Consider the following 20,346-nt stretch of genomic DNA (forward strand, 5'->3'; position numbering starts at 1 on the left):
ATTTTCAAAATATTACAAAATAGAAAAAGAAAAATACAAAATAAAAATAGTTAAAAACAATTCAATCTTTCAATGACTTATCTTTCATTTGCTTATTTCCTGGACCTCCTCACGCCTCCCCTTTCTGTATTCCAGTTCAGTTTGTTAGTTCAGCAAATCCCTCCCCTCTTTGTTTATCCTGATCTTCAATCTTAAGATATTGTAGCATTGGGTTTTTACCTATTAATAGTTCATTTTCTCATAATCCCTTATAACATTACAGCTATAAACCACTTAGTTTCTATCCAACATCATTCTAACATTCATTAATTTTACAATATTTCTGTAAATAGTCTTTAAACTTTTTCCAATCTTCTTCCACCAACTCTTCTCCCTGGTCTCGGATTCTGCCAGTCATTTCCGCCAGTTCCATATAGTCCATCACCTTCATCTGCCATTCTTCCAAGGTGGGTCGATCTTGTGTCTTATTGTCCTTTGTTCTTTCTCTCTCTTTGCTGTCTGACGAGAAAGAGGCAGAAGCTAAGTCAGAATGCTCTGAGTGTATTATATGTAAATAAAGTAGATTAGCCAAAATGCTGTGCTATTGGTTCTGTTACGCAAACTGCGAATACTCAGCAGATCACTGAGTGTGCTGGTGCTTCTTGGTATCAGTCGCTGTGATGTTCGGGCTGAAGAAAGCTTTTGAAGCTCCTGAACGAATGACCAGGAGGGAGAGAACATGCCAGTCGGGCCAGGTTCCTACATTGAAATGGATGCAGAACATGCTGGGAGGCAGAAGAAGAAAGGAAACAACCCCATTTATCAGGGTAATTGTACCAGCATTCTCTCCACAGTCAGGTTGATGGTTGTTGACTAGCTGGGATACCTAAGTAAGGATTACATGTGATTAGGATTGGATCAGCGTGAAAGTCTTTCTTTTACAAACAATGAAATCACTGCATTGATGCAGCAGACTGAGACAGGAGGCATCAATTCCATTCAGTCCCCCTGACTGAAAGATGGACCCTAGGTTCACCTCTCATTTAACTATATTTGATTGATGATGTGGTGCCCTGATTTCACTATGTTCTGTATGTGATTCCTGATTTGCTGGGCTCATCTTTTTGCCCAAGCACCAGCACATTTACTTTAACTGCACCTATAATTGTATGTGGTATGAGGGTCATATAAGAATCTAATAGAAAGATGCATGGATGTTAATTGCTTTGAACAGGTATAGAAATTCACACACACACACACACACACACACACACACACACACACACACACTATTTCACAAAACAGCCAAAATGCAGCAGAAATTGTGCCTAACAAAAATTCATTATGTCTTTTAATTATGGGTTTCAGCATATTATTATTATTATTATTATTATTATTATTATTATTATTATGCCCCATACCTGCTTTTTACCCTTATTAGGTCTTTTTTTTAAGTGCCTTGAAAAGTAGCAGTTCCCTGTGCAAAATTATAAGACAGTCTAGTAAGATCTCTAAATACCTGAACACCTGAACAGAAAAATTACATATCTGCTCCTCTTCTTGTGCTCCTATATATTTGTAAGAGTTTTGAGGTGGCCTCTGCATCACTCAAATGATAGCTTGTAGGTAGATGCATCCCACATCAAAACCCTTAATCTAGTCTGACGTTAAAAGGAAGGGTTTACTCTTTTCAGATGTTCATTGTATGAAATCTTTTCACCGAAAAGGTTTATCACCATGACTCCTTTTCTTCAGCAGGCCTAAAGCTTCTGTTCTTGCAAATTTGCCATGCACCCACTGCTCAGAGCAAAGGGGATTTGCTGTTTTATCTTTAGTGTTCGTTTTTCCCCACTGTGAAGAAAATGTTTAATACGTGTTTATGGAAATTAGGAAACCATACTGTTGTGCTGAAAGCAATTTGCTCTTCCCCAGTTGGGAACTTAAGAAGCTGTCTTATACTGAGTCTGGCCATTGGTCTAAGATTTTAGACATTCCCTGCAGAACACAATAGCACAAGTACCAGCAGGTCTAACAGCACCCACCCCCAATGTCACTCTATGAACCCTGCAAGCAAGTACAGAACCAATGTAGTACAGTGCCTTCAATACTCATGCAGGTATTCATTGAAATATAGCATTGAGGTTCATATAATGAACAAACAGTGGTCTGCAGTAATATAAAAAATATAGTGAAGTATAAATTTAAGTGTAATTTAATTTTCCTCCAAGTTTTCATTTATAAATAAACAGTAGCCCAGATGGGGTTGTAAGGAGAGATCTCAGGATTTCTGTTTCCACTCCTTATAAAACCCAACCTGCAAAAAAACTTTTCCTTTTTCAAAACAATAATGTTTGCATATGCCAATATTTAATGTGCCATTTCAGTCACCTTCAAGGTGTAGGCTGCACATTTATTTCAACGTATGAGCAAATATGACCTGCACACTATCCTTGCTTGAACAGGACTTCTTCATTAATACAAGTAATGTAACGGGTGAGCTTGTTAACCGTGATAGCCCTCCTTGCTACGCAATCCTATGCATGCATGCAAGTCATATTAAGTTCACTGAAACTTACTTCCAGCATAGAAATTAGAGTTGAGCAGGATTTTTAGTTGGCTACCAGGACTAGGTCTGGAGGTCTCCTGCCAACCTCATTATCAACTTCTCTTCCCTGATTCTTGGGGCTTTGTCCATCTGCTGGCCTCAAATTAGTGCAGCCGAGATGAAATGAGCTTAACATTTGACAAAAGCTTTAGTAAGAACACACAGAGAGAGACCCTGCCCCATACAGACTTCCCACATCTGAAGATGACACAAAAAAAGAGGCATTTCTTGTGTTCTGTAGTAGTAGAGGTTAGGTAGCAGTGGTGAACTTTCAGTCCAGAGCCCAATGCATCATTAAACACATCAACCCAACCAAGTATTTAAAAGGATTAATCCTTAAATCAATCCATCAGTGTGCAGGCCAAACAACTCACACTGATTTTCCCCAAATAGTTCTCTCAGCTTCCCCCTTAGCTTAAACCCCAGATGCCAGACATGTGCTACATATCCCTAGTTGCTTGTTCTGAGCACTTTCTTCCATGCTTCCATGTGCCACATCCATGTCCCCTCATGGAATATATTATGGACGGGTTCCTCTTTCTTAAATTCACTCTAGCCTAACGGCAAGCTATAATTTCTGTGCATTTGGCTTCTCATTAGGAAACAGCAATCCGCCTTCCCTTTCTCTGTTCATGTGGCTAAGCTACAGCTACACGCTGTTTGATATCTCCTACACCAGATAATGAAGTATAGGACTGAAGTCTTTCCACTTTTCATCTCAAGCTCCCCTTGGCAGCAGTGAGTGATTTCAGAGCGGTATTTGGTGGGACTGAACTACACAGGGAAAGGGGTTTAAAAATCCTCTCCACGCACCATCATCCAGATCCTATTCAGATCTCCCCATCATGCCTGTGGCTTCTATTAAGAAATTAGAATATACACATTCAATGCTTTTTCCAATAAACACTACTTTCCTAAGATTAAAATTTACCATTTTTGATCCTGAGTATTGGTACCAGTGTATCTGCTGCTGCAGTATCACAATGTGGTTTATTATTATTATCATCATCAGCTAACTGAAAAGTATTTCATGTGATCCAACCTTAACACTTAATAGGATTGGGCTGTAAGAAAACATTGCGTTCATTGTGCCTGCATATATAATGGAGGAGAAAACGAGAGCTATTACTGTGTGGTAGTGATGAAGAAATAATAGGCATAATGTAGTCTTGATGGGAGCCTTATTGAAACGTCAAAGAATTGAAACATCAATGAGGATGGCTTGGAAATCTCTATTTCAGAGATGTGGGTGGGTATTATGCTGATGGAAAGCAACGACTCATCAATAACATGGTTTATGGAGCTTATTTTCCTTCTTGTGCTACTGTGGGTTTTAGTGATATGACGGATGAGTTGCTAGCAACTGAAAGAAAAAAGAAAAGAGACATACTTGGAAGAAAATTAATGCTAATTTGAAATGTTAATAATCCTGTGCAGAGAGACAAAAATAAGGAAAGATGATAGCTTTAACTTGGCTGACACCTATGTGAGTGCAGACTGGCAAAGGGGTGAATCAGTTTTCCAACAATATTAGAGCATCCTCCATACTGTACATTTACCCTCATTTTGTAATAATAATAATAATAATAATAATAATAATAATAATAATAATAATAACGCAATTGGTTATGAAGAGGAAATAGCCAACTGTCCCCCATCCTTGTCGTTCTAAATTTAATGAGCAAACAGCATTTCTCTTTATGCAAATTATAAAATGGATAAATAATTCATCCTCTAAAATTACCAAATTTTCATAGTCTTAGAGCTCAGCTAAAGAAAGGAAGAATTTAATATTTATGAAAAGCTGGTAGCTTGCTAAAAGAGCATTTCGACAATTACCATTATCACAAATAAAGCTCATTGTTTAATAATATATAATAAAAATACGAATGAAAAAAGAGACAAACTGTGTAAGTCTAAAGGAAGGCGGAGAGCATAGTTTTGAGCACAGCCATAATGTGGAAGCTGTGGTTTTATATTTATTCATACTTATCTGTAAGGATATGAAGGAAATGGAAACAAAATCCAACAAAGCCTGCAATCTTTAGAACAAGTACTTGGAAAGAAAGCTTAACCGAAGCCAATATGGTCAAGATAATGATGTAAAACTGCAATCTGACTTGGATTTTCTTGGACATTAACATTGCTGGGGAATGGCAGTGAGCAGGATGAGACTGCAAGTTGGTGGGAGACACTGGATTGATCTACCAGAGGGACTCAGGAAGACAAGCAGGCAGACAGAAAGTCTGGGAATAGGTAATAAAGACAGGAGTGCAGGGATTTGTAAAGGATCAGAAGAGCGTTAACAGAAAACTATGGAATTTGGTTATTGTTCAGACACAGATCCAGCCTGATCCATATGCATCTATCACTATCCATGAACACGAGCGGATCCTGCATCTGAATAATAATAGTAATGATAATGATAATGATATAATGATAATGATAATGATAATGATAATATGCTTCAGGCTTCTCTCCACACTTTTGGGCAGCTCACCAAGTCTCACTTCCCATGGTAATATAATTAAATTACCTCCAAGTAAGTGTGCAGCTAAGGGACGCGGGTGGTGCTGTGCTCTAAACTACAGAGTCTAGGGCTTGCCGATCAGAAGGTCAGCGGTTCGAATTCCTGCAACGGGGTGAGCTCCCATTGCTCGGTCCCTGCTCCTGCCAACCTAGCAGTTCGAAAGCACGTCAAAGTGCAAGTAGATAAATAGGTACCGCTCCGGCGGGAAGGTAAATGGCGTTTCCATGCACTGCTCTGGTTTGCCAGAAGCGGCTTAGTCATGCTGGCCACATGACCTGGAAAAACTGTCTGCGGACAAACACTGGCTCCCTCAGCCAGTAAAGCGATATGAGCGCAGTAACCCCAGAGTCGTCCGCGACTGGACCTAACAGTCAGGGATCACTTTACCTTTACCTTAAGTGTGCTTAAGGTGTTTGAATTAGGATGACTGGATTTCACCCAGGTCTCCATCCACACTGCTAGAATATTAGAGAGTGAAGTGACCTACTTAGTGATTTGAGCTGCTGGTCATACAGTATTTCAGCACAGATTAAGTATGCTTACCCTTGTTGATTTTAATGGGCTTAAGTGTTATTAACATTTGTGTTAAGCGTATGGCCTTTCTTTGTGCTATACATGATGACTTCTCATTCAGCCACATCAAACAGAAACTGCAAAACCCATTATTATTTTAGAGTAGCAGTTGTCTTCCCCAATACATTTATGGTAACACCATAGGTAGCAAGGCTATAGTGACATCATCAGGGACACAGCTACAGCGACATGCTGTCGGATCCCAGTTGTCTCCCTTTGGAAGCAATGAATTTGACAGGAAGCAGTTTTTGCAAAATCATCAACATTAAAAAGCCTTATTTGAATAAACACTAAGGCTAGTAACCTACTTGAGACATTTTAACAGCATTTATTTACTATAGGGATTTTTAAATTGATATGCTTTATAACCATAATTATACGCTGCTAATATGATGTTTGCAAATAATTTGTGTCAGATTAGCAGAAATATTTAACAGGGTTACAAAAGGTATGTGGAGAAAACTGCTTAAAAAAATAAAATACCGGTAATCATTTTTGTTCTGTGTCACTCCATTCCTGTGCAAATTTGACTAACAGTGAGCGGCAATTTTACATGAATGAATGATTTAATGCTGATTTTAATCAGCTCTCAATAAAACAATGACATTTTATGTGGCTATATTTCATGTGAGGAATGTATGTTAGAAGATTCCTCTTGAATCTTAGTAGTACAATTAATATTAATGAAGTGTAATCTTTTAAATATTAGATAATGAATTAAAGGTAAAGGGACCCCTGACCGTTAGGTCCAGTTGCGGACGACTCTGGGTTTGTGGCACTCATCTTGCTTTATTGGCTGAGGGAGCTGGCGTACAGCTTCCGGGTCATGTGGCCAGCATGACTAAGCCACTTCTGGCGAACAAGAGCAGCGCATGGAAACGCCGTTTACCTTCCCGCCGGAGCTGTACCTATTTATCTACTTGCACTTTGACGTGCTTTCAAACTGATAGGTTGGCAGGAGCAGGGACCGAGCAACGGGAGCTCACTCCATCGCGGGGATTCGAACCGCTGACCTTCTGATCGGCAAGCCCTAGGCTCTGTGGTTTAGACCACAGTGCCACCCGCGTCCCTCAGATAATGGATTAAGGAGGGCAATGATCTGTGTGTGTGTGTGTGTGTGTGTGTGTGTGTATGTTGTTGTTGTTGTTGTATTGCTTGGATCCTAACTATACTTTTGTGAAAGTAGCAGGGTTTCACCACCTCCCCATTGCTTCTGCAGCCCATGAATGTCTGCCCCCATGGATTGGAGAACTATTGGGAAAGGTGTAGTCTATGGCACAGGATGGCAGGCTGTAGACTGAGAGGCAAGTTCATAGAACTCACCCCATGTCATACACAAAAAGAAGAGCAAGAGCAATTGAGAACCAAACATATATTTATATTTATATTTTTCTGAGGGTGTTCCATCTTGTTTTGCATTTTCTATGCTGACTGGCAGCTGTGTTCTTGGGTATCAAACACACATTCTCCAAATGCTCTGGGGGAGGCCAGGGATTGAACCTATAATCTTTTGCTTGCAAAGTATGTTTCCTGTTACTGAGTTATGATCCTTCCTTCCTTTCCAAAGTCTGAATACCATCAATGGAAAAAAAAATCTATTTCTAGTGGTTGTCAATTTTACCTCAAATTGAGGGTGACTCCTGAAGTAAATTCTTTCCATTGAAGGCCCAACTCATAAGATAGCTTGATGTATGATAGAAGTGAACTATCATACTCAAGCCATTTTGGGTTTAATGCTTCAAACTTTGTATTTTTTAAAAAAATAAGCTTAAAAAGGATCAGTTTTATATGACCTTTATAAACCTAACAAAATATGTGCTACTGCTTTATGAATCAGCTGATTTCAAACCTGTCTTCAGCACCAGCCCTGGTACAGCATGAAAATCAGTAAAAGAGACTTCTGACTACATATATATGAGTGCTGAGTCCAGGAGTACCACCAAGTTGCAGGATTGAATGTTAACCCCAGAACTGCCCCTAACACCAGAATAACCTTTATCTTGGCTAAATTGAGCTTCCATTCCATTACTGCACTAATGTGAATTTTGCAATGCACTTCTCTGACCATCCAATATTTGCAACAATGCATATATTAGGGGAAAGGGTACATATAATTAATATATTTGTGAAAATAACATACAGAAATGCATTGCATTAGGGGAAATTGCTTGGAAAAAATGTGTAAATTAGTCAGAACTGCACCCAAAGATGTGTTTACTAGAAAAATTCACACTAAAATGTAAATCTGAGGGTTATTAAGATCAAATCTGAAATCACCTTTTTCAGCTCAGGTAAAATACTTGATGTGGGGAGGTCAGCACACCACCTAATAGCTCTATTCTGCTGTAATCTTCAACACAAGGTATACATACGCAAAATATGCTGTATCAGACTGGTTTCTTTATGGACTGCCACTACCTCGTCCACTGACATTTGGTCATTCCTGAGCAGAATATTTGGCTAAAAGTCATTGAGACCAAACAGAACTCTCCTTTCTCTCTACTTCATCCATCCAAGTTCCTATAAAGCAGATCAGGTCCAGCTTTCATTCATGGTGATGTCATGGATGATAGATATTTCAGTTCAGGCTAACCTGAGAGTAAAAATGAGTAATTGCAGGCCCTGCGGAAGACAAAAGAGCTATTGAGCCACATCCAGAGCTTTGTTATTTGGGTGAAAATTAAAACATGTAAATTTAGGGATAAGGCTAATTTCTTCCACAATTCTTCTGGAGCTTTCCAAGTCTGGTGGAGTTTACAAAAAGGACCAAATCTCAACACACCTCTTAGGACTCACACAGCATTTTGTAATGTTGCAAGTTAAAGGCCATGATGTTCTGTTCTCTGTGGGTTCTACCAAATCTAGATTTTTCTGAGTACTGTACAGTGTATTTGCTGTCCCATAGCAGCTGGGCTGACAAAATTTACATAAAAGTGAGGAGGATAGAAAGGGAGCAAATTCACACATCTATGGTTAAACTAGATCATGGTTAGTGGAGGAATGAGGTCTTTCTCAACATTTTGAGATTAATTGGAGAGAATGCCACCAACTTTGCTGCAACTGTTTGGCTGTGACAACTTGGGCATATAAATAGATAAAAGTGTGAATTTAGTCTGTGTTTTTTATGCTGGTCTGTGACCGTAATAAGCTAAATTCATTCATTCAGTCTGTGATTTTTAAATGAATGCTCCCCTTTCCCAGAAAACATGTTTTGTAACAAAGCAGTTGTCAGGATTCAAGGTCTCTGGCATTTATTTTTTAAATGAACTTAAAGAAATGTATTCTGGAATCAAGCCTCACCAAATGTTCATGCTATAATTTTATTCTGCCACAGATGCTTGCCATCCAGTTGAGGCTTCTGAGTCTGACACATTCAGTGGCTACAAGGCAACTGCAGAAATGGAAGAGTTTAAAGGCTGAAGCAAGCATACATAAGACAGCACCGCAAAAAGATCATGGTAAAAACATGAGCCTCTGTGGACATATTCCTTTAATATTCCTTTATTGATTCAATTCATACCCTTCCCTCCTTCTGAAGGAGCCCACGGCAGCAATATGCTATCTTCCTGTTAACTTTCCAGGTGTGCAGGATCAGAACCATACTGCCTGTGATCATACATTCTTTCCATTGCCTCCAGCTTTTCACTTTCTCCTCTGGCTCACCATTATGGGAGGCTAAAATGATTGACTTTCCTCCAGAACGCACAGACTTTGAGTGAGTGTGCAGAGATGATAAAAAAAACAAAACCATTTTGACTTATAGAAAGGTCGATAATAAGGGCTGAACTCGATGGGGCTGCATACCTACATCAAGTTCTCCTTCTCCCTTCCCATTGCATCTAGGGTCAATTATCCCACATCTTGATGTTGCCGTCTTGCATGTCTCATTCCATACTCCACATAATTAGCTTGTGTAGAACAACATGATGTGTTGATGTCAAGACATAGAGTAAATGATCTTGTGATTAATGGAGGAGGCAATAAGACTAATTCAGCATTGGAATGCTGGTTTTGGCAGTCACCTGTGTCAAGTGTAATGGGTAGCTCAGCCCAAATAATTAACTAATGCAGAGAAGAAAAATCCAGCAAACCTGAAGGTTAGGGCAGATTTATAGAGTGGCTGAGAAGCACTCTTGCCACATTAAATCACCTCACTCTTCCTCTTCCTCTCTCTCTCTCCCCCTCCACCCACCATTCAGCTATGAAAAAACCACCAGCAGAAGCTGGCTGTAAAAGCGATGATTGAGCCAATCATGAGCTTGATTTCTCCCCTCAGTCCCTCAAAGCAACTCAACTCCTGAGGTTACAGGCTCAGTTAGGCTTTAGCCAGTTCCTAACCAAATGTGAACATGGGTGGGCAGCGGCATTTTGAAAAAGAAGGATCCCCTCACAAAACCATTCCCATCAAATGGGAACCAGAAGTATAGCTAGAGCTTCACTGGGGCTGTGTTCCCTTTAGCAGTACCAGCATCCAGGTTTGGCTATTATGTAAGATGCAAAGCAACATTGAAGTGTGAAAAACCCACTGTGAATTTGCATATCTGTCTTCACTCTGATTGGAATAGAACCTTATAACTTCTTCAGAGTTCATTTAGGTCTGCTGGGTGGACCTTGTGATTATTCTTTTACATATCTTGGAAACAGGACTACAAGTTCTAATCACCAGTAACTGATGAATAGATTCAAATGGTAATGGCTAAATTTCGATCCTAAATCGTGTACTAGGGTGTAAGTATAATTGAACGCAGTGGGAGTTACTTCTGAGCAAACATACATAAGATTGCATTGCAAAAAGATCATGGTAAAAACATGAGCCTGAGAACACATCCCTTTAATATTTATGGAGCTGTATGATGTACTTTTGCTTTTAGAGAGGAATACAGAACCTAAAGAACAATGCCTTGTTTCACGAAAGTTTGCTCTGACTAAATCCAATGGAATACAAAGGCAAATATCTTCAACAATGTTTACACCCACATTAAGATGGGTTTTGTTACATGATCTTGATTATGTTTCTAATTGCCAGATCCCCACACCCTGCAATTGCTATCTAAGAATCCTTGCCAAAACACACACACACACACACACACACACACACACACACACACACACATCCTCAAAGGATGTAACAATGGATGAAGTTCCTTGCATTAGCGACTGGCATATTAGCAGGGTAGCAAAAAAGACCAAAACAAGGCAAAACCTCTGTAATTAGTGAGATATATCTAATGACTCATAAAGGAATTCTTTTCATTTGCTGCTCATTGTGAATACTGGTACATTCTTTTAGATCATTCTACAAATTGCTTCTCAAAGGCATCAAATGGCTATAATGTCAGAGCCAAGTTGAACTCTCTGTTCAGTCATTGCTCTGCCTATAGTTTGTTTGTTTGTTTGTTTAAAGCATTTTGGCCCCACTGAAGAAGCCCCCATGGTGGCTTGTTTTCATACCTACTTTATTATATTTATGAGATCAATAAACCAGGCAGTTCCTGCCTGCAAGCTTACTTTCTAAAAGACATAGCACAAAAGGAAAAGGGGAATGAGAGGGTAGAGGGGACTAAGCAAACTTAGGCACCAATTCTTAAATTTACATAGTTCTTAAAATGACCAGCTGGAATGGAAAATAGTTCAAGGAGAGAAGGAGCCAGCTGGAGCTGGACTCCCAGCAAAGCCATTGGAGTGGTCTTATGTAACAAAAGGTACATTCACACCATTCTTGGAAGATAGAAAAGGCTGAGAGACATTTCATTTTTAAATCAGTTGCCACCAACATCATGGTGCAGTCTGAACATTTAGCCTGATGGAATGCTTGCTCCCAGATGGCAGTTGAAGGAGGAGGAGAATGATGGAATTGGAGAGCCCATGGAGAAGCCCAGCAGTCCCATCTCTCTGTCTGCTGTAGACATGATCTTACAGCACTTGACATACAACAGAGAGTTTGGATCAGAACTTTAAAATGGTCAACTAGTACAGAGTCCCAACAGGTACATAAGAGGTTTCCTCTTCTCTCTAGGTTCCATTCAGGTCTGCTTTAGAATAGAGAGCCAGTGTGGTGTAGTGGTTAAGAGCGGTAGACTTGTAAACTGGTGAACCGGGTTCGCGTCTCCGCTCCTCCACATGCAGCTGCTGGGAGACCTTGGGCTAGTCACACTTCTTTGAAGTCTCTCAGCCCCACTCATCTCACAGAGTGTTTGTTGTGGGGCAGGAAGGGAAAGGAGAATGTTAGCCACTTTGAGACTCCTTCTGGTAGTGATAAAGCGGGATATCAAATCCAAACTCTTCTAGGAAATGGAACAAATATGATAAAAGAACCACAAGGGCTTTCTTCTTTAAAATTTAACTATCTAAATCATTTCCCATAAACCTCTCACACAGAGAATACTAAGTATGGACAAAAAATGTTGCAGATATTAGATCAATTAAGGACAATAAATAATAATTTCATGCTTCTTTTTAAAAAACAAAAAACAAAAATAAAATTAAAGCCTAATTTTTTTGATAGTTTCCCCAAAAATATTGGAATACTACCCCTATCTGACACAGCTGTGTTTACACTCAACTGTGTTGGATCTAGTGAGGTGTGGCAGTCAGGGCAATTGGCATCTACTTCCCAACTCTTGGATCAGTCTCCATATCTGGCAGCCCTGTTTAGGGAAGATTTTTTTTTTAATAAGATATTTATTAAGATTTTTTTAAGATATTACAATACAAAATGAAAAAGGAAAAAAAATACAAAATAAAAACCACTCCATTTTTCTATTACTTATTTTCCTTAGCTTGTTTCCTGGACCTCCTCATACCTCCCTTTTTTGTATTCCAGTTCAATTTGTTGGCTCAGAAAATCCTTACCCTCTTTGTTTATCCTAATCTTTGGTCTTAAAATAGTAACATTAGATTTTTCCCTATTAACAACCCATTTTTCATATTCCCTTAAAGCATTACAGCTGGAAACCACTTAATTTCTATCCATCATTCTAACATTCATTAATTTTACAATATTTCTGTAGATAGTCTTTAAATTTCTTCCAATCTTCTTCCACCGACTCTTCTCCCTGGTCTCGGATTCTGCCAGTCATTTCTGCCAGTTCCATATAGTCCATCAGCTTCATCTGCCATTCTTCCAGGGTGGGTAAATCTTGTGTCTTCCAATGCTTTGCAATGAGTATTCTTGCTGCTGTTGTAGCGTACATAAAAAAAGTTCTATCCTTCTTTGGCAGCAATTGGCCGACTATGCCCAGGAGGAAGGCCTCTGGTTTCTTCAAGAAGGTATATTTAAATACCTTTTTCAGTTCATTATATATCATTTCCCAGAAAGCCTTAATCCTTGGGCACGTCCACCATAGGTGAAAGAATGTACATTTCTTTACATTTCCTAGGGAAGATTTTAATATTTAATGCTGTATTGTTTTTAACACTTGATTGGGAGCCACCCAGAGTGGCTGGGGAAACTCAGCCAGATGGGCGGGGTATAAATAATAAATTATTATTATTATTATTATTATTATTATTATTATTATTATTATTATTATTATCTGTACATTCAGGTTGCAGTGACGGCCAGAGTGATTTTTCACCGCCCCTTTTTAAGACAGGAAAGAAGAAGCTGTGTTTCTCCAATGGACTGCAATTCTCATTATCCCTAGCCACCATAATCAAAGGCCATATATAATGGGAGCTGGAGTCTAACAACATCTGAAGTACTGCAGGATCCCCATCCCTGCTTTAGTGGGAAAGATGTGGATAATTATAAATGTGAAAAATAATAAAGTGCTGACATTTGTTGAAATGTACATTAATTTGCATTTATTGTTTTTTGCATTTCTATGCAGCTCCTCTGCTCAGCAAAGCAGAAGACAAGTCTTTGTGTTGTGTTTATGTAGGTGTGGGGTGATCGATTATACGTCCAGCTGCACTGTGGGTTGGGAAGGTGACACATTCTAAATTACCAGACACCATTTCTAAATTTCAAGAGACAAAAATGTGATAAAACAAGAGGAATAAAGAAATTGGCTTTTTGGAAGATTCTCTCTTCCTTCAGCCCTTCTTAGGCTGTCGGTAAACACAGCCTGGCAAATGACAAATGGTTGTAGTCAGAATGTCCTTTATGGGCACATTAGTATTCTAAACATGCTTAGATCCTGCATAAAAACCAAATTTACTTCTGTCAGTTGTATTTGAGACATTCTACCTCAAGTGAATGGATGTGTGTAACCCTCTCTTTGCCATAGCAAATAAATGACTCCATAGAAAGAGGATAAAATTCACATTTCCACACTTGATAAAAGCATAGGTTGTCGAGTCAAGAAAATATGAATAGTGCTGTGAAAAACACTTTGGTACTTGTGCCATATTTTTAAAACAAATTCAGGACCTTGGATAATTCAGAGAAGATATATTTGCACAGCAAGCTATTCAGATATTGGAAAGCAATGAAACAGACAGCTAGCAGAGGCATAGGTAAACCAGTGTGCCCATATAACATGAAAATTGCCCTAATAAAATATTTCTAATTGAGAACATAGAATGCTGCCTTATATACCAGGTCAGATCACTGGTCCATACAGCTGAGACTATTGACTACTCTAAGCTCTGCTGGATCAGGCCAAAGGCTTATCTAGCCCATTTTCCACAGTGGTCAATCAGTTGCATATTGAAAGCCTGCAAGCAAGGCATGTGGCCAACATTTTCCCAACATTATACAGTACTTCTGTTCCCCCATAACTGATATTCAGAGGTATGCTGTCTCTGAATCCAGAGATATAATGACATAGTTTAACTATCTGGTGTTCCAAAAAGTACTTCCCTTTGACTTAATCTTCCTTAAGCACCCACCATTCAACCTCATTGGATAACCCTAAGTTCTAATATTATAACAGAACACCTCGTTTCTCTCTCGCATACACTTTCTCTCTCCCTGTCCACTTTCTCCACACCACCCATGAATAATTTTGTAGATTTCTATATGTCCCCCCAATTCACCTTTCACCTCCTAAACAAAAAAAAGTACCAAATATAACTTTCATTTAGAGAGGAGCTGCTCTTGCCTCCTGATGGTGGCTCTTCAGGAGCTTTCTCATCACCTGGTATATGGTCTTTAAATGGACATGTCAAGGGCTGACCAGGGATATTCTTCTCTATGATGCAGCTACAGTCCTAGGCATACAGAAATAGAATATCAGAAATGGAACAGAAAATGGAGCAGAGGTGGTCCTCTATTTTTATTCAAATCAATATTGTTTATTTGTACAAAGAAAATGGATAAATTATTATGATTTTTATTAAATTTATAAACCACCCATCATCTGAGGATCACAGGGTGCTTTACAGTGTAATGGGGAGATATCACCCAAACTATTTATACACCTGAGTCCTGTTAAGCCATTAATTCCTTTGAAAAATCTCTCTCCCATTCTCTCTCTCTCTCTCTCATTTTATTAATCCTTTAAACTTTTAGTGCAAAGCAATCACATTGATTTCCATTAGGATGGTCCTGGGCTTATGCCACTCATTGGTAGAGGGGCACACTGCGAGGGAGATGGGTGCTGTTATCATGCAGGCAACAGAAGCTGGCAGGGACTGGCAGGATGCTGATGAGTGTGCACCAGGGGAAGGGGGGGCTGGAGTTTGACTTGGGAGAGGGGGTAAGTGATTTGTGGGGAACTGTATCAGCCAGCAGGCAAGAGGCAGAGGCAGAGGAGGAAGAGGCAAGTTAGGCAAATGAAGTTGCTATCGAGAAATCAACACCACGGCTGGTGTGTTACTCCCTTTGAAGGGCCACTCAGGTGATTAATCCTCCTCCTGAGCCACCAGTGTGACAGATATCCGTAAACATCTGCAAGCAGTATCAGCAGACAGCGAAAGTGAGGCTTGAGGCATGGATACAAAGCACTATGTTTATTTTTTACAGGACAAAGGAAAACATGGCTCCTCTTACTTTCTTCATCAGCAAGAGAAGAGAAAAAACAAAAGCAATACAGAACGGAACAGCATATCTGAACTTCTGTTCCCATGACATCCAACACTGTGGAATATAAACACAAACGCGTGACAACAACAACCACACATCTGCAGCACGGGGGAAAGAATTCCAACAGTTGCCAGGTGCTTCCCCACCGTTCCCTGAACCACTGCCTCCCAGAACCAAGAGGGGTTTGAAAAGGGATGAGCAGAGGATGTTGCCATGCAGGCACAGTCTCTGGCTGCCTACACACAACCCATCAGCGAAAGGTATATTGGAGGGGAAGGAGTCCCCTGTGGCTGCAACTATTCCATAGAGTAGGAATAGCTGCTTAGATGTTAGATTGGTGTGAGTAGGTATCCAGAGCTGTAGAAGCAACTGTAAGAATTGTTGTTTTTTACAATAAAGAGGTAACTACCTTCCATGTGCATTTCTTTGGCTGGAAAGCACCCTTGACAGGAATTAACTATAGCATTTCAGTCAATATGAAGTGAGACAAACTTTCTCAGAACATATTTTTTTATAAAGAAAGTTGGTAAAAATACCCTCCCCAGATATTTAGTAAAAAGTCTCTCCTCCACCACCCAACCTTAATTATGGCAGATAGAGAAAAATAAGATTCTCTCTATTAGCTTTCTGTACTCTGTACCTAATCTTATAAACTTATATCATGCCCCCCACCCTTAGCTGCCTTAAGACTAAAACATCCGAAATATTTTAACCTTTTCTGATATGGAAAGATCTGCAGCACCTTAATCATTTGTGTTTGTCCTCTTCTGCAACTATTTTCAACCAGTAATCACGTCACTGGCACAGTTATCTGTTACCTTAAGTGTGACTAAAACTGGCAGCATTGTGAATGTGCTGTGAGACCTTTTTAAATACTTCATCTTTCTGCAACCTAAAAAAAGAACCATTCCTAAAACACATATTAAAATAATTCCCATTGTGTGATCTAACTGAAAATCCCCAAGGCTGTTCTCTTATGCACAATGACTTGGGTACAAGCCCCAGTGAAGTCAGTGCACACATTCCTATGCAAGGACTGCAAGTCTTTAGAAATAATTGTCTTTAATTTGTATAAAGAATTTAACAGTGAGACCCTACAATCCAGCACAGATTTTGGAGCTTTTAAGCCACTTGAGATCAATGGGCTTATGTATGCTTGTGCTGGGTTATGACCTAAATATTTGAAGGATATATTTAAGTAGTATTAAGATATTTCTATACGGTGAATTAAAAATAAGATTCCCCCCCCCCCGTATGGCCTATTCCTTGCTAAGGGATTTGGAACAGCATCTGGCAATAAAGTAATAAGACCTTGGAGGGAAAATGAAACAATACAGCACTTACATTAACATATCAAAAATACCAATTGTATGTATGTCACTTTTGAACTGAAGGTTAAGGACAACTGAAAGAAAACCGCCTGGAAAAAATAACTAGCTGATGATTCCACTAGGGCGCTGGGAGTTTAGTTTGGCAGCCATTATCCACTGCAAAGAGGCAATCTATATCTTTCTTTCTTTCTTTCTTTCTTTCTTTCTTTCTTTCTTTGACACTGTTTCATTGTAATTAAAACTGAAGTGGTTTCAAAATTAGACATAGAAGATAAAAGTTGCAATAAAACAATCAGTGTAGCTGTAATCATTCTTTAAGACTGCTGTTCTGTGGCCCCTGGCAGGACAACTCAGCAGCTATCTTCTTATTCTTCTTTGGCGATCACTCGTAGCCAAGTAAGATTGTCTTCCATAAACACGGTTTTAAAATGAGTCCGTAACTGACTGTGGAGGCCAATTCTGGATCCACACGTCCTTCCAGAGTGGGGACATTGGTTTCCGTGCAGGAGTTGATCATGGTGTGGATTTGCCAAGCGTGCCTTCCTCTTAGCAGGTTTCTCCCATGCATCCTGAGTTCGAGTGTCTTCAAAGCTCATGACACCTTTGGTAAAGGCTGTTCTCCAACTGGAGTGCTCGCAAGCCAGTGCTTCCCAGTTGTCAGTATTTATACTACATTTTTTTAGATTTGCCTTGAGACAGTCTTTAAACCTCTTTTGTTGACCACCAGCATTACGCTTTCAATTTTTAAGTTCGGAATAGAGTAGTTGCTTCGGAAGATGATCATCAGGCATCTGCAAAACATGACCAGTCCAACAAAGTTGATGTTAAAGAATCAATGCTTCAACACTGGTGATCTTTGCTTCTGCCAGTACACTGATAATAGATCAGAGCTCCCTCTCCAACATCAGAACGGGAGATCTGATGTCAGGACAATCCTTCCCTACTGCTGCTGAATGCTCAGTCCCCGTCTCAATGGATTTCAGTGCTCCAATATCAGGGAGGCGGGAGGGAGGCTGAGAATGGGAAACAAGAAAGGAGGAGAATTGTTTAGGGGAAAGCATTGGAACCTTATCTTGTTCTACTGCGATCTGAGTCTCCTATTAGTTGTTCAAGTAATAAATGGAGCCCCTATCAAATATGATGGCCCTCCAGGGATTGAATAGCTCTTCAGTATAAATCTGATTCAAGATATATAATGGGGATTGTGTTTGGACTGTAGAAACTGAATCCATTACTAGCATCCTAGAAGCTGAGGTCTACAAATACCCATACAATGCACATTACTGAAGTAGACATGTATTCTCAGGTGTGTTGTGCTAATGTACAGTTAACATGAATTCTGGTAGTTTGATATTTCTTCTCCAGATGTCACATACTCCTCTGTGCAGTTCTTGGCTACCACTTGTGGAGTGAATAATATCCTTTCATATCTTTTGGAAATAAACTTAGCAGATATCTGCAACTTTTAAGTAACTAACAACACTTACTATTTCTTGCTTCTTTTTCATACTTAAAGAATTAAACTTTTTGATTGAATTTTAAGCAATCTGAACAAGAGAAGAAAATAGCTGTCAGTAACCCAGACTATTTACTGCAATTGCTGTTTATTGTCTGTTGTAAGCTACGAAGGATGCTTAAATTAGCATGAACATTGCTGAACTGTTGTTAACCAGAATATACCAGAGAATACAGGGAAATTGCCAGGCTGATCTAGAAATGAGGCAAAGGGGAAAAGAGATGTGCTGGTGCTTATATCTTGCATTTTAATAAAACAGAAAAAGAATTTAGGCTGGCAGAGACAACAACAAAAATCTGGTCGATAATCCTTTGAAGACATTTACAGATCAGAGATCTTTCAGAAGACTATGAAGATTTTGATTACTGAAACTGAACATTTAAAAATAGTTTTGGAATTACTTTCCAGCATGGCAGTTTACAATAGCTTGAATAGCCACAACGAATAGCCTGAATAGTTGATACTTTCACTGGGCATCATTCGTTCTCACATACAGTAATACTTGTTTGATCCAAGTTCTTCAGATCGTTCCCATCTATTGTGTCAGAAGGCCTCGCAAATAAAAGGTGCAACAAGAAAGATAATTACTACCATGGCTCTAGCTTCTGTTTTGAAACAACCAACTTCTGATCCTTTTAAAATACTATTTTAGCTTTGTTGAAGGAAGTGATGGGACTGGCCTTTGTTCCTTCCAGTCCTTGTTTCCTGGCCCTCTGCTCTGTTCACCCACAAGTATGAACTCACAATTTACTTTCATTAAGTGTTAAATGAGCTGAAATTTCTCAGAAGAGACACGTCTAAGAAATCTGCTGAGAGTTTTCATTCTTCTGCACACACGTATACACACACCTCAAACTGTTGGACAAAGCATGTTCTCCCTAAATGAGAGCATGTGTTGCGGTTGGGGAATACAAGCCACCCTGGTGTGATTGGGCAAGTTGGATAACCCAGGCCTTAAGTGGTTAACTGGGTACTGGGGAGTTTTGTATGTTGCCAATTCGGAGGAGGGGTTTGGAGCCTTTAAATACAGGTCGCCATTGCTGGGGCGTCCTCTTGGCCTTTTTGCACCGGATCACCCGCCCACCCTCCCTAAAAAGGGGGGGGGGGTTGATCGCTTGACCTTGCTATGCCTGTCACGGGGTCGTCCGCCTTGGTGCGGGGGCCTGGTAGGAATTTTGCCACTTGGCTGATTGGCTGTGCCATTTGGTTTTTGCCTACTGCGTAGCAAATCGTCACAACTTGTAAGGTTGGCGGTTAGGCATTGGTTAAAATTGGTTGGTGGAGGGGTAAGTGCCTACCCCTCCAATGGTGGTGCGGAAATGGGAATTCCGTTAAAGGAATCCAGGGGCTTGCCATTCTTTTCGTCCTTGTCCCTGGAATCGGACTTGGGCCGTGCAAGCCCCACAGGAACATGAGGGTGAGAAGTGAGGGACTGAGGCCCAGCTTCATCTTCTCCCCAATACTTGTTTCCCACGCTGGCTTCCGCTGGAATCCGGAAGTCAGCTCTGTCCCTGGGCATGGACAGATAGTCATAACCAATGCCTAAGCAACCACTCACATTTTTTGTATTCAATAAAGTTGTGGCCAAAATTAATGCCAAAAACCTTAAACAAAAATGTGTGATGTGTGAGTTTTTTGGTGGGGGTGGCATGTGGGACTCAACACGCAATTTTGCTACCTTCCAGATAAAATATTCAGTAAAATAGCCCATCTCAGTTTTGTTGCCTACAAATTGGCCAGACAATTTCAGGAGTCCATGTTTGTTCATCTCTCTTCTCTTGAAAATGCTGGCCTGCCCCATGTTCCTTTTATCTCTGTGATGAGGTTGATGGGGGCAGAGGG

At 39.9% G+C, this 20,346-nt stretch overlaps 1 long non-coding RNA gene across 2 annotated transcripts; it reads left to right on the top strand.

Annotated features, from left to right (window-relative positions):
• The first annotated feature begins 9,024 nt into the window (after positions 1–9,024).
• LOC308595205 lies at positions 9,025–15,917 on the top strand. Of its 2 annotated transcripts, none has more exons than XR_014011913.1 (4): positions 9,025–9,145; positions 9,269–9,402; positions 11,510–11,674; positions 15,598–15,917. It is a non-coding gene; the product is annotated as an uncharacterized lncRNA (long non-coding RNA). The 2 variants fall into 2 exon arrangements; XR_014011914.1 differs by lacking the exon at positions 15,598–15,917 and adding an exon at positions 13,279–13,480.
• The last annotated feature ends 4,429 nt before the right edge of the window (positions 15,918–20,346 follow it).

Source organism: Podarcis bocagei, assembly GCF_964188305.1.
Source record: "Podarcis bocagei genome assembly, chromosome: 9".
NCBI lineage: Eukaryota > Metazoa > Chordata > Lepidosauria > Squamata > Lacertidae > Podarcis > Podarcis bocagei.